The following is a 14,717-nucleotide window of genomic DNA, read 5'->3' on the forward strand; positions in this document are numbered from 1 at the left end:
TCATAACGATTATTTTCTGGTGAATGCTGCCCACATAAGAATTATTTTCTGGTGAATGCTGCCCGCATAACGATTATTTTCTGGTGAATGCTGCCTGCATTACGATTATTTTCTGGTGAATGCTGCCCGCATAATGATTATTTTCTGGCGAATGCTCCCCACATAGCGATTATTTTCTGGTGAATGCTGCCCACATAACGATTATTTTGTGATGAATGCCCCCCACATAGCGAATATTTTCTGGTTAATGCTGCCCACATAGCGATGATTTTCTGGTGAATGCTGCCCACATAACAATTATTTTCTGGTTAATGCTGCCCACTTCACGATTTCTGGTGAAATGCTGCTCTCTTTATAATTATTTTATGGTGAAATGCTGCCCACTTTACGATTTCTGGTGAAATGCTGCTCTCTTTACGATTATTTTATGGTGAAATGCTGCCCACTTTACGATTTCTAGTGAAATGCTGCTCTCTTTACGATTAATTTCTGGTGAAATGCTGCCTACTTTACGATTAATTTCTGGTGAAATGCTGCCCACTTTTACGATTAGTTTCTGGTGAAATGCTGCCCACTTTACGATTATTTTCTGGTGAAATGCTGGCCACTTTACAATTTCTGGTGAAATGCTGGCCACTTTACGATTTCTGGTGAAATGCTGGCCACTTTACGATTTCTGGTGAAATGCTGGCCACTTTACGATTTCTGGTGAAATGCTGGCCACTTTACGATTTCTGGTGAAATACGATACACGGAGCACCTATACCTGGCATTACGCACTGTGGCGTGCTTAGTATGCCACACTTTGAGTCTTTGGTGGTTCATGGTGGGCAAGTAGATAGGGCCTTATTGATAAATATTAATACAATGAGAGCTCTTTCAACACATTTATAGAGAAATCCCCCCTATTTCAGGTTTATTTTGCGTGCCTGGGCACATTTGCATGGACAAAGCTGTCAACATTACTTTTTCTCATAGTTAACTGAAGTGTGCATATCTGACCCTGATCCAAGCTTTATGATCACCGTTGCATGCAAATTTATGAAAAGTATTTCAATGCAAATAGGTATCATTTACGTAGCAGTTGTAAAACGGGCATCTCTGAGTCCCCTTTCTGCTGAGGTTAGTGGTGCTCTGCGGTGGGAGAAGTAATAATATTCTTGTGTTTTCTGGAATATGTTGACATGTGTTGATACATCAGTGGAGTCAACTTCCCTTTCCTTTCTCCATTGTCTATTTTGTACAGCTGTAGAGACTGAGGCTGTTATGCAAATCTACTTCTGTACGTCCCCAGCCACATTCACGAACACAGATAATATTTAAAATTCAACTACCTTTTAAAAGATCCACAACTTCATCCCAGAAGTGAGAATGGATGATAAAGGAAGCAGCTGGAACAAGAGAGAAAAAAATGTGTCAATATGAATGATAATCAGGTTAACTGATCAAAAGAAGCAGAGGCGCCAGTATAGGATAAAATACACACTTAAGGTGGTCACTAACGGTCCAATTTCTAGCGAAAAATCGTTAGAGCGATCAGAAATTCTGATCGGATTGGTTGTAAATAATCTCCATTGGTGGACACAATCGATTATGAACGAGTGGAAAAAATGTCGCCTGAATTAATTTTCGTCGAACCAAAATTTGGATTTCCTTGTTGGTTGTGATAGATAGGAAGCAAAGATTGGTTCGTTGATGGTGTAGTGAACGATTTATTACAATATTTAACTTCCGATCAGAATTTCTGATCGCTCTAACGATTTTTCGCTAGCAATTGGACCGTTATTGGCCACCTTTAGGGTCCTTTTACACTTAAAGGGATACTGTAGGGGGGTCGGGGGAAAATGAGTTGAACTTACCCGGGGCTTCTAATGGTCTCCCGCAGACATCCTGTGCCCGCGCAGCCGCTCACTGATGCTCCGGCCCCGCCTCCGGTTCACTTCTGTAATTTCTGACTTTAAAGTCAGAAAACCCCTGCGCCTGCGTTGCCGTGTCCTCGCTTCCCCTGATGTCACCAGGAGCGTACTGCACAGGCACAGACCATACTGGGACTGTGCAGTACACTCCTGGTGACATCAGCGGGAATGAGGACACGGCAACGCAGGCGCAGGGGTTTTCTGACTTTAAAGTCGGAAATTCCAGGAGTGAACTGGAGGCGGGGCCGGAGCATCGGTGAGTGGCTGCGCGGGCACAGGATGTCTGCGGGGGACCATTACAAGCCACGGGTAAGTTCAACTCATTTTCCCCCGACCCCCCTACAGTATCCCTTTAATCAGTTGTTCTCAATTATAACTGAAAGAAAACTGTTTTTCAAAGTAATGGCCATGTTTTCCTATGGCACCTTTCACACTTAACGCATTTTAACTGAAACTCTTCTTCCTAATGCACTGCTATGGAAAAAACGCTTACCAACGCGCACTAATGCATACTAACGCACACTAACGCATACCAACAGATTAAGTGTCAATGGGGCCTTTTTTCACATTTAAAATCGAAATCTCTGACGCCAGCGTTTTTCATTTTTTTTTTGTGCAATTTTTTTTTAGCGGCTCCCAGGTGCTTACCTGCGCACTTCGTTTTTGTATAAATCGAAGATACTTTTGAGAATTTTATGGAAATGTGACTTTGCACAGTCTCTACATTCAGATTAAGGCTGGTTTCACAGTGGGACGTTACAGGCGCACGTTAGAGCAGCCTGTAACGCACCCCACCGCACAGCAGTGAAAAATCAATGGGCTGTTCACAGTGCCCACGTTGCGTTACAGTGTAACGCTGCGCCATAATATAACGTACTGCATGCAGTACTTTGTAAGCGGCAGAGCCGCGTTAGACTGCTTGCACATGCTCAGTAACGTTGGGGAGGAGCGGAGAGCGGCCAGGCACATGGCTAATTAATATTCACTGCACTCAGTGACGTGCAGTGTTTACTTCCTGGAGCGGCTGCTCTGTGCGGCGATTGGCCGGCGGGACCACGTGATGCCGCATGCGCACAAGAGTACGCATCAAGGCATCACGAACGCCAGAGTGAGCTGCACAACGCGGCTCACTCTGACGTCCAAAGCAGGGAGCACCAGGCGTTGCGTTAGGGGCACGTTATGCGACCATAACGTCCCCTAAAACGCAACATCCTGGTGTGAAACCAGCCTAAGTACAATTAAGTACAATCCTGCAGCACCAAAGGGAGAAGAACTATTGGCTTAGGTGTGATGACGAGATGCTTGTATATCAAGTCAATGCTTTTATATCAAGTCATTGCTTTCATATCAAGACGTTGCTTGTATATCAAGTCAGAATTTCACAAACATCTTTGCTTGTACTGCAAAGCACTCTTAAACCAAGTTACTCTCAATCCAAAGTTTTACTGTACACGGCTCCTGTGATCTCAGTGTCTTTTTTTTGTTTTCTGGAAGGACCTTTGGACTACTCCAAACATACCATTTACAGAATTCTAAAATCATTTGTATTTATTTTTTGTTTAATTTTAATTTCATTTTTATTTCAGTGAATTGTATATAGTAAATAAAGAGAAAACTGTTCCTGACATTTTACATGTTCATTCCCTCTGACTGAAGCCAATCCTGATGTTATTTCCTCCCTTACTCTTTTTTTCTCTCCCAGAAACTTCACTGTCATATCTAGCTTGCTTTGTAAACACACGTGAGCACAGCATAGATCACATTTCAACAGTTTCACACTGAGCTGCCCTCAGCCAATCAGTGAGGAGCAGGAATGTCGGAGGGGTGACGACAAGCTTCCTTCTTGTCAGCAATATACCAAATAGAGGCAGGCTAACGGAGATAAGATTTATTACATCAGTAACATTTAGGATTAGATTGGAATGCTTGCAGTGCAGGGTCAGGTTGCAGTCTTCCTAATAAATAAACAGCAGTGTGTAAATGGAATTTGATTTTATGGCTGACAATCCCGCTCTAAAGGCCCGTACTCACGGGCTGCAAAACTCGCCTGTCGCCAGCACACGTGAGCGTGTGGGCGACAGGCCGGCGACAGCTTCTCGCCAGGTCCCTCCGCGTACACATGCGGAAGAGGGACCAGCGGCAAGGCGGAAGCTGTCGCTGACGTTCCTCCTCCCCCCGCCGGAAGGTCTGTGAACCTCAATGGAGGTTGCTGTCGCTAGTCCGCGTACTCACGCGGACTAGCGACAGTTGCGGCGGGGGGGCAGCGGCGACTGTCGCCATGCGATTGAAAGTTTCAATCGCATGGCGACATAGCGACGGGCGACAGTTCGGGGGCGCGCGGGCGTGCGACGGCCCATACTCACGGGCGACCTGTCGCCGCAACACGCGCGCGCCGCGTGTTGAGGCGACAAAAGTCCCTCGTGAGTATGGGCCATAACCCTCCGGTAAGGTGCCTAACCTTAACTTCCCCTGGAGGTGCCTAACCTTAATCCCCCCCCAGTTGGGTTCCCCATTGCTAATATTTACCTTAGGCACCTGCCTACGTTGCCTTGTAAATCAACTGGCTCTGAGATTGCTCAGGGAAACCCAGCCTGGCTAATTGATTTTTTTTTCTATGTTGAGCAGAGTTACTAAAGCAACATGATAGAGGCCCTATAGACATAGAGTTCCTGCGCAATGTCACCGTAGATGACTTGTTTGGGTGGTGATTGCTTTATGCCTGCAGGGTGATAGTTACTACTTTGGCTGCAGAAAGAAGCAGTTCAAAGCTGTGCCGGGTCAGAATAATCATCCCGTCACCTTTGCAACCTTTACCAGAGCCGAAAGGCAGGGATTTTACTGACGGCTGTCATCACTGCAGAAGCTGAGCATGAGCTGGTGACTCAGCTGTGAAAATTGTGGCTCCAGAGGAGATAGGCTGGCAGCATGGGGTGACTGTGTAAGAGGAGAGGTGTGGCACTCTGATGATTACAGCACAGGAAAATGATGACTGCTCACAGGGAGTAATTACTCTACTCATTAACACAAGGTAGAATCATACTTAGCTGTCAGCACACATGGAACACTATTAACCCTACTGCTGCCGCATTACAATTCAAGGGACCTGTTCATTTATAATACAGGCTGGATATATAAAACAAATACTACAACAAAAGTTGTCCTTATGGGGCACAGAACAGGTCATGAATATAGTAAAGGACCACTCCAGGGGAAAAAAGTAAGCAGTTAAAAATTTTGGACTGGTCCATTTCCTCATGGAGGATTCTCAGGGTTTCCTTTTTTTTCAAATGCATTTCCTCAATGGCAGTTGCCAAGTCTAACTGACAACATAGCGTGCAAGTAAGTAGGGAGGCTGGCCGGTATCTTACTACTTTGGCAGTTAAACTGCCGTTGAGGAAATGTTGTTGAGAACAAAGAAAACCAAGAGAATCCCCCATGAGGAGATGGACTAGTCCAAAACCTGTTGGTTCCGTCCAGTGGCGTAACAATAGAGGATGAAGAGGTTGCGACTGCACCAGGGCCCCTGGACCAGAATGGCTCACTAGGGGCCCTCATTCATCCATCTTATTAGCTTGCTGATAATGAACGCCTTTATATGTACATTACATAGTGGTAATCCTTAACAAACTGTTTCCTTACCCTAAATACACTTCTCTGACACCTCAGTTGTCCTTGGTAGGTTTTAGGGCTCCATGTCAATAGAGCTCTTGGGGCCCCATGTAAAACTCACACTTGGGCCCCAAGCTCCTTACTTATGCCACTGGGTTTCTCAGATTTTAACAGCTTACTTTTTAAAAGCTATCCACGTTAGAAGTAGGTGTGTCCCACACTGTCACAGTGGCCACAGAAAGGCAGTAAATAACAATGATGCAAAAAGAAATGAGTGTGGGTTTGAACTTTAGGCTACATGTCTGTCTTTTTGCACACTAGTTTCCCCTATGCTTGGCGGCGAAGTACACCACTCTGGCCTTGCAGCTCCAGATATCCAGTTTGCATCCCAGTTAGGGTACTATCTGCACTGTAATTGTGGGTTCTCCCCGTGTCTGTGTGGGTTTCCTCCGAGCACTCCGGTTATTCACACAACCAAAGATACATAAAAGTTAATTGTCTTTCCCTTAGGCCCGGTTCACACTTGCGGTTCTCTGCCAAACGGACCGGATGACCTGACCGGATCCGGACCGGATCGGAACCGTACGGTTCTGATCCGGATCCGGTCAGGTTGCATCAGGTGTTCATCAGGATGCGATCCGGATCCGTTTGGCAAAAGTTAGTACAAACCAAATAAAATGTTGGGGTCTGGGAGGTCAGCAGAAGGGGGACCTGTGGAATCAGGCCCTCCGCTGTTTAGCACTCACCTCCACCTCCGACATGCTGCCAACATCTCCAGCTCGTTTAAAGTCACTGCTGATCCACTCCAAAATGCTTGCCCATGTGTCCCCATCCAAAATCGCCGCAACAATCCGCATAGGAAGTGGGGTAGAACATCCGGATTTTTAGCCAGTGTGTTGTGCGCTCTCCGGTTCTCATTGCTTTGTATTGGCCGGATGGTGCAGTCCGGCTCCGCCCCGGATACGGCTGCCGGAGGAGCCGGACCAAAAAATAGCGCATGTTGGGTCTTATGCCGGAGTCCGGATCCGGTCTGGATCCGGTCCGGACGAAACGGACGCATGTGAACGCACGCATAGGCTTTCATTGCTATGCCGTGCGTCCGTTCCGTCCGTCCCGCATGCGGTCCGGCTCCGGCACGGCGATTCCGGACGGCGCCCGCTAATGTGAACCGGGCCTTAAAGTTGGCCTTAGACTACGATGGACATATGACTATTATAGGGATTAGATTGTGGCATACATGTAAAATCAGCGCCTGATAAAAAGAGCACCAGAGATATCCCCCGGCGCTCTCCTTTACCTGCGCTGTAGATGGTGAGCCCCTCAGAGGGACAGTTAGTGACTAGGGATGGTCGGAAAATTTCAATGAAATACTTATTTCCAAAGTTCTGTTCAGAAATGGACTTACTGCAACAGTATTCAGAATTGGTCTCCAAAATTGTATTTTTTTGCAGAAATGCCACGGTGATGCAACAGAACCCAATCACAGAACTCGGAAAAATTGGACCATTCAGAGAATGTAGAATTTTTCAGCTAAAATCGGATTACTGCTTTAATTTTAGACCAATCACAAGACTTGAATACTACCGAGTATTTCTGAGTCTCGTAGTTGGCCTAAAATTTCTGTGGTATTCCGATTACCATGGTAAAAATCTGCATTCTTTGATCCAATACTCAGAATATTTTAATTAACTAACTTTATTAACAAAATTACAAACAAAACAAAAAAAAGACTTTCTTTGGAAATGGCAAATCCACGAAATCGGTAATCGGCATTTTCGGTATTTAGAATTCAGCTGGATCAGAAATCAGCATTTCTGACCATCCCTAGTCAAGACTAAATACTCTGCAAAGCACAGAGGAAGATGTCAACACTATATAAATGCTAAAAAATAATAACTTTGTGCCTCACAAACAGGTTTATAGAGAGCGATAAGTGAGGGGGGATGTTGTCACTGGGGACACAGGCAGGAACCAGGGAAGGAAAAAGGAATCAGGCTTGGTTTTCTAATCAGTAAAATCACTTACTCTCTGTTGAGAAAAGAATGCGTTGCCGCCAGTGCCTGCTCACTGCTCAGGACCAAGAGGCAAGAATACATCGCTGGGTCAGGCTGAAAATGTCCAGATCAGGCATGTCTCAACCAACCAGCGCAAATCCCAAGAAGTACTGAAAGGTGTGAAGGCCAACTTCTGGCTGTTTGTGGGCTCTGCTTTGGTTAAATATTGGGTTCCATGGCTCCCCCAAGGTTCATATACTTTCAGTTACTGTATTTTAACATTTAATACAGAGTTCCTGGTATGTATATACAGTGGGGTATAGTACTGTATTAGCTAGGCCTATTTTTTGACATTAAGTTTCAAGCAAGCCGATAAGTAGAAAACTTATAATACAACGAATTGTATGTGTAGTATGGATAAACAGAACATTAGTAGCAAAGAAAAGAGTCTCATATTTTGTATTTTCAGTTACATAACTTTTTTTTTTATAACATATTGCATCATTCTGTCACAGTTGCAGTTTTAAAAACACACTGGGCTTGATTCACAAAGCGGTGCTAACCTACTTAGCACGCCTAAAATAGTTTAGGCGTGATAACCTTTGCACGAGTAGGTTAGCACCGTTTTCAGGAAAAAAAACTCGCGCGCAAAGTTTTACACGCGCAAAGTCCGGTGCGTGCAGAAAGTTGCATAGGGTTTAATGGGTGCACAAAAGTTTACGCGCGCAAAAGTTTACGCGCGGAAATTTCGCGTGAGTTTGTTTTCATCACACCTAAACTGAGTTTAGGCGTGATAAAGGGCTTTTCACCAGCGTGCTATAACAGTTTGCACCACTTTGTGAATCAAGCCCACTGTCTTTTAAGCTATAAAACAAAGCAGAGATAATGACCTTTCGAACTTTGCTGCAGTAAAACCCTATCTCAAGCTTTCTCTGACTGTTTCTTGGCTGTTTAAGTGCTTAAAAAAACAGGACTGTATTCGACCCAGTTGGGTCAATAGCTCAGAGAAGCCCTTTGCGTAGATAACAACTGAAGTTTCTTTAACTCTTCCTGTACTGGAAACAATATGAGACTCATATCTGTGCTACTTATGTTCTATTTCATAGCTGTACTACACATACAATTCATTATCTCATAAGTTTATTTTCACTTCAGGTGTGCTTTAAGGGTTTTTTCCTTTTATGATGCAGAACGGCCAATCCCACTATAAAAATCTTTGACGCTGCACATCAACACAAGCCAGAGGCTCTATATCTGCTATAAGACGACAGCTCTGTTCCTGAATCTCCCAAGTAATTTATTTTATTGCCGTTCTGCATCACTAGCATGATTTACTCTAATCTTTTTTCTGCTTGTTAATTACTGAAGAAAACCCAGAAACTTTGATTAACGTACAAAAGTGTGGCTTCCTCCTTATGTTTCTGGCATCGCCAACCGTGCTAGATTATCAATTCACCAGACAAGTCACAATACAAAAATACAATACAATACAATAACATTTCTATAGCGCTTTTCTCCCATAGGACTCAAAGCGCTTAGACTCTCTCAGATTCAGTAATTGGTAGGATGAAGTATTCACACAACAAAAGTTATATTTCTGCAAATGCCAGACTGAACAGGTGGGTTTTCAGTCTGGATTTAAACACGTCCAAGGAATGGGGCTGTCCTGATCTGTTGAGGTAAGGAGTTCCAAAACGTAGGGGCAGCATGACAGAAGGCTCTGGGACCAAACGTTTCCAAGTGGACTCTGGGTATGACTAGATTATTAGAACCTGTGGATCTGAGAATGCGGGGATTGCTACGCAGCTGTAACATATCTTTCATGTATCCAGGGCCTAGATTATTCAGGGATTTAGGCCTCTTGCACACTGCACGCGATTCAGATTCCGCTTTTTAATCAGTTTTTACATCCGATTCAGATTCTGATTTGCAGTTTGCTCCCTGCACACTGCAAATCGGAATCTGAATCGAATGTAAAAACTGATTAAAAAGCGGAATCTGAATCGGAATCGCGTGCAGTGTGCAAGAGGCCTCAAATGTCAGTAGGCCGATCTTGAATAGGACCCTCCATTCTATAGGTAGCCAGTGAAGGGAATGCAGGACTGGCGTTATGTGGCAGTGACGGGGTTGGTTGGTTGGTTGGTTAGCAGTCTGGCAGCAGTATTCTGTATCAGCTGTAGGCGGTACAAGACCTTTTTTGGAAGGCCAGTGTAGAGAGCATTGCAGTAGTCCAGTCGGGATGTGATGAAGGCGTGGACTAAGGTTGGCAGATCTTCTGGGGGTATGAGGTGCTTGATTTTTGCAATGTTCTTCAGGTGAAAATAGGATGATTTCACCACAGCAGAGATTTGAGTTCTGAAGTTTAAATCCTCATCAATTAGAACTCCCAGGCTACGCACATGATCAGAGCTGCGTAGATCCGTGCCTCCTATTCCCAGTGGTGAAGTCTGCAAGTTAAGTTGTTTTGTTATCATGCTCTGCCCTCCAATCAGAACGACTTCAGTTTTGTCTGCATTTAGTTTCAGCCAGTTGTCATTCATCCATTGCTGTAGTTCACGTAAGCAGGCGTTTATAGTTAAAGTTGGGTCTGTCACACCAGGCTTGAAGGAAAGATATAGTTGGGTGTCGTCTGCATAGCAGTGGTATGTCAGGCCATGTTTTTGGATTAGTTTTCCCAACGGTAGCATGTAAATCGTGAAAAGCAGGGGAGAGAGGATTGAGCCCTGGGGCACCCCATACTTAAGTGTTACAGGGGTGGACAGGAAGGGCCCCATAGACACTTTGTGGGTTCTGCCACTCAAGAAGGATTGGAACCACTGAAGTACTATGCCATCAATGCGGCAGTATTCCTGTAGCCTGTTTATCAAGATGTCATGGTCAACTGTGTCAAAGGCTGCAGAAAGGTCTAGCAGTATGAGGATCGAGCACTCTCCTCTGTCTCTTGCCATGAGCAGGTGGTTGCATATTTGGATGAGGGCAGTTTCAGTGCTGTGGTGTTTCCTGAAGCCAGACTGGAATGGGTCATAACTGTTATTTTGTAGGATTCTGGCTTCTAGCTGGAGGTATACAGCTTTTTCAATTAGCTTGCCCAGAAAGGGGAGGTTAGAGACAGGTCTGTAGCTGGTCATTGCATCTGGGTCCAGGGAGGGTTTTTTGAGGAGAGGCCTGATGATTGCTTCCTTCAGTAAAGCAGGAAATATCCCTGATTGTAAGGAACAGTTAACAATTTTGAGGAATACCGGTACGAACAGTTTGGGGCAGTTCAACATGAACTGTGTTGGGCCAGGATCCAGGTCACAGGTAGTTAGGCGGACGTGAAGGAGGATGCTTGATGTGACTTCTTCAACAATTTCTTTGAAGTTTGACCAAGGTGTTACGTTGTCTCTGCTAATGGTCTTCGGCGCTATATTAGGCTCAGATGCTGTAAGTTGGATGGCGGACCTTATAGCGGAGACTTTGTCTGTAAAGAAATGGGCAAATTGGTCACAGAGGTCCTTTGAAGACTCGATATTAAGTTTTTGACATGCTGGGTTGCAGAGTTTTTCCACTGTGCGGAACAGTTGGGCTGGTTTGTTAACTGCATTTGCAATCTCTTGTGATAGAAAGGATGATTTTTTTCCCGTGATTACCTTTTGGTAGCTCTTCAAGTGGAAGATTAAGGCATGTTTGTCTTCTGGGGACTGAGATTTGCGCCACAGCCTCTCAAGTTTTCGGCCTTGTCTTTTCAGCTCTTTTATAGCGTTATCAAACCACTGTGCATGATGGTGTGGAGTAAGATATTTGGTGCGCAGAGGAGCAATGGTCTCAAAGGTGGAGGACACACATTTGTTGTATTTAAACACCAGAGTATCAGGGTCCAAGCTGGAGTCAGTCAATTCATCAAAGCTAAGGTTATCTCGGATATGTTGAGGTGTTAGCCCTTTTAAGCGGCGATATTTTATTTGATTCTTGACCTGGTGTTTGACGGCTGGTATTGAGAGGGAGAAGTGGATAGTGTGATGGTCTGACCAGGCAACAGGATTAATTTCCACATTGGCTATTGACAGCCCAGTATGGAATATAAGGTCCAGAGTGTGACCTTTCCTGTGAGTAGCAGAGCTGATTGATTGGAGGAAGCCCAGTTCATGTAAGGCACGAGGTAGCTCTTTTCCAAATTGTAAAGAGGAGTCGTCCACCCATGTATTGAAATCTCCAAGAACAATCCATCTGGGGTGTTCCAGTGTTAGGTTGCATAGGAGGTCTACAAGTTCCTCAAGGAAGTCTGAGTATTTTTCTGGTGGGCGGTAGATCAGCAATATGTTAATGTTTTCCTCAGCTGAAAGTTGCACCCCCAAGCATTCAAACGAGTTGGTAGGACCTACAGTAAGTGGTCTGATTTTCAAAGCTGATCTAAAGCAAAGTGCAACCCTTCCTCCCCTGCGTTCTTTCCTGTTGCAGTATATCACGGAATAGTTTGTTGGCACAGCTGCCTCCAGGGTGGGGCCAACAAGTTCAGAAAGCCAGGTTTCAGTCAGGCAGGCCAGATCAGAAGACTCTATTAGATCATGTATGATTGCTGTTTTGTTGTTTATTGATCTGACGTTGCAGAGGACAGCCTTGATGGGGCTACCCTGGGAGCTGAGGTCTGAGATTGAGGACTCCAGGAGGGAACAGTCTCCAGATGTGTGGCTGTCATCTCTGCTGGATTGTGCTGGAGCTATTAGGGTTGTTGGCTGGGTGTACTCTGTAGATTTTGTCACAGAGTTATTTTGGTTCTGCAGTGAATAACGTCTTTTCCCACGTCCCCTGGATCCTCTCTTTGTCTTTCTGTAGATTCCAACAGACTTAAGTAGAATTATTGTTGATTTGTCAATTGGATATATATTTCTTGGTTGGTATACAGCTAGAAGTGTCTGTGCTGAATATTGATGTTTACACATTAGAATGGACAAGAGACAGCTCAGGGCTCCTGCTAAGAAAGGCCCTATTTAAAGTCAAGGTGTGAACTTTCACAGCTGTGGCTGGTATCCTGCAGAGATCAAAGGGCCTGTATAGACTGAATTGTCCTTACACAGAGATGCATGGATGGACAGCATGGATTTGAAAACACAGTCCTTTGTTTAGGAGTTTGAAGATAGAATATATAATATATGTAGAAAAATATAGTCTATTGAGCATAGATGCTGTAGATAATCGATGAAAGTTACTTACAGGATGGGAGAGGGCAGGCACAAAGAGGCAGAAAGTCTTTAAGGTCTCAGGTCAATTCCAAGGAAGGTGTGCAGTGTCCAGCAGTGTGGGGTTTAAAGTAGCAGAAATGAGATGTAATGTCTGGAGCAGCCTTAGAGAGCAGCAGCACCAGTCTGGGCGCGCTCAGTACTCTGCTGGATCTGCTGCAGCCCACTCTGGATACACACCTAAAGGGGCCAATACACCTAACGATTTTCCTGCTGCCGATATACAACAGATTCGATCACTGTGATCGAATCTGCTGGGAAATCGTTGCACAAGCGCTGACAGAATTATTATTATTATTATTTAGTATTTATATAGCGCCGACATATTACGCAGCGCTGTACAGTATATGTATATATCTTGTCACTAACTGTCCCTCAAAGGAGCTCACAATCTAATCCCTACCATTGCCATATGTCTATATTATGTAAGTACTGTAGTCTAGGGCCAATTTTAGGGGGAGCCAATTAACTTATCCGTATGTTTTTGGAATCTGGGAGGAAACCGGAGTGCCCGGAGGAAACCCACGCAGACACACAATGATCAATTTCCGTCCGAAATCAATTGTTCCCGTCAATCCGTCCATGCGGAAGATTTCGCTCGATCGCCAGCGGCTCGGGAGTGCGTCGATAGCGGCGTTTGAATGCCCGACGACCGACACTAGCGGCAATATATTACCTGCTCCGGCCGGCGCGTATCCCCGCTGTCACTTCTCTGTGCTCGGCTCCTCCAGCTTCACTGAACTTCCTGTCCCAGTAGCGCCCTCTACTGTTTAAACTTCCCCGGCAGGAAGTTCAGTGAAGCTGGAGGAGCCGAGCGCGGCAGCTCCACAGATTGTGATCGGTTTCATGCTGAAATCGATTCACAATCTGTTTGCAGTAAAGGCAGCCATACAATCCCTCTCTGATCAGATTCGATCAGAGAGGGATCTATCTGTTGGTCGGATCTGATGGCAAATCGACCAGTGTATAGCTACCTTAACAAAGAGCGCCATCTTTTTGTTACATTGTGTACGGACGTGTAACTTGGCCAAAATGACCATGTGAGATTGTTTTCCGGATAAAATCTCCTGTTTGTACAGGAATTCCCCATTCTCTCCAGCTGCATCTTCTTTTTAGAATCATGCTTGACTTTTATCTCAAGCCTGTACTTAGCTTTAGGCTGACTTCCATTTCTGAGAACTTTGTTGTTCACTCTAGGCTAGGCTTTCTCAAGCTGTGATCCAAGGAACATGGGTGGGCCTTGGTCATGTATCAAGTGGTCCTCACCCATGTACTGTGATAAACGTCTCTGGTCAAATGACATGGATTGTTTTAGGGGAAATAAACCACTGCAGAAAACTGAAATGCATAATTTACTTTCCAAAGATACTGGTGGTTTCCGGGAATGGATGACATGGTGGCTAAGTGGTCAGCACTCTTGCCTTGCAGAATCTCTAGTCGCAGCCAGAAGAACATCTGAATAGAGTTTGCCCGATCTCCCGTATTTTGAGTGGGTTTCCTCAGCCGCCATGGTGTCCTCCAATAATCTAAAAACATACCGACAAATTAATTGGTCTTGGCTTTAGATTGTAGGGGTGATAATAGATAGTGATCCTGATTCCTGGCTACGGGCATTGAATAGTATGCATTATTTTAGATTCCATGTACTGCAGAAAATATCAGCTATGTAAATGCATGGTGATAATAAGTGATAGTCATGCAATAATGGCTATACACAGGTGGTCCTAATAATCTGTGACTTGGTCACAGTGCATGCGCAGTGTCCCAGAACCCAGCTGGATTGTGCAGACTTCACAGGAACACATTGATTGGAACAGGAAGGGTATCGAGGGAGCTGATGTACTAGAGGGCGCTGGAAGGAGCCCCAGGTTAGTAAAAATCCTTTTCTCCCATTTGTGTCAGGTTTACTTTATTCGCTAACTGACTAAGGTAACTCTGGATGAGCCTCTCTCAACACATTAATGGGCAGCCAGAAGGACAGA

General features: G+C 44.9%; 1 long non-coding RNA gene across 2 annotated transcripts in view; it reads right to left on the bottom strand.

Moving 5' to 3' along the window:
• Window positions 1-14,717, bottom strand: part of LOC137541539 (uncharacterized) — a 104,630-nt gene that overhangs the window by 79,603 nt on the left and 10,310 nt on the right. Inside the window, exon 4 of one of the 2 annotated variants that reach the window (XR_011025205.1) lies at window positions 1,335-1,391. This is a non-coding gene — a long non-coding RNA (uncharacterized lncRNA). Of the gene's footprint in view, window positions 1-1,076; window positions 1,392-14,717 lie in introns of those variants that run through there. The other variant, XR_011025204.1, reaches the window with a different exon arrangement.

This window comes from Hyperolius riggenbachi, chromosome 12, assembly GCF_040937935.1.
Source record: "Hyperolius riggenbachi isolate aHypRig1 chromosome 12, aHypRig1.pri, whole genome shotgun sequence".
NCBI lineage: Eukaryota > Metazoa > Chordata > Amphibia > Anura > Hyperoliidae > Hyperolius > Hyperolius riggenbachi.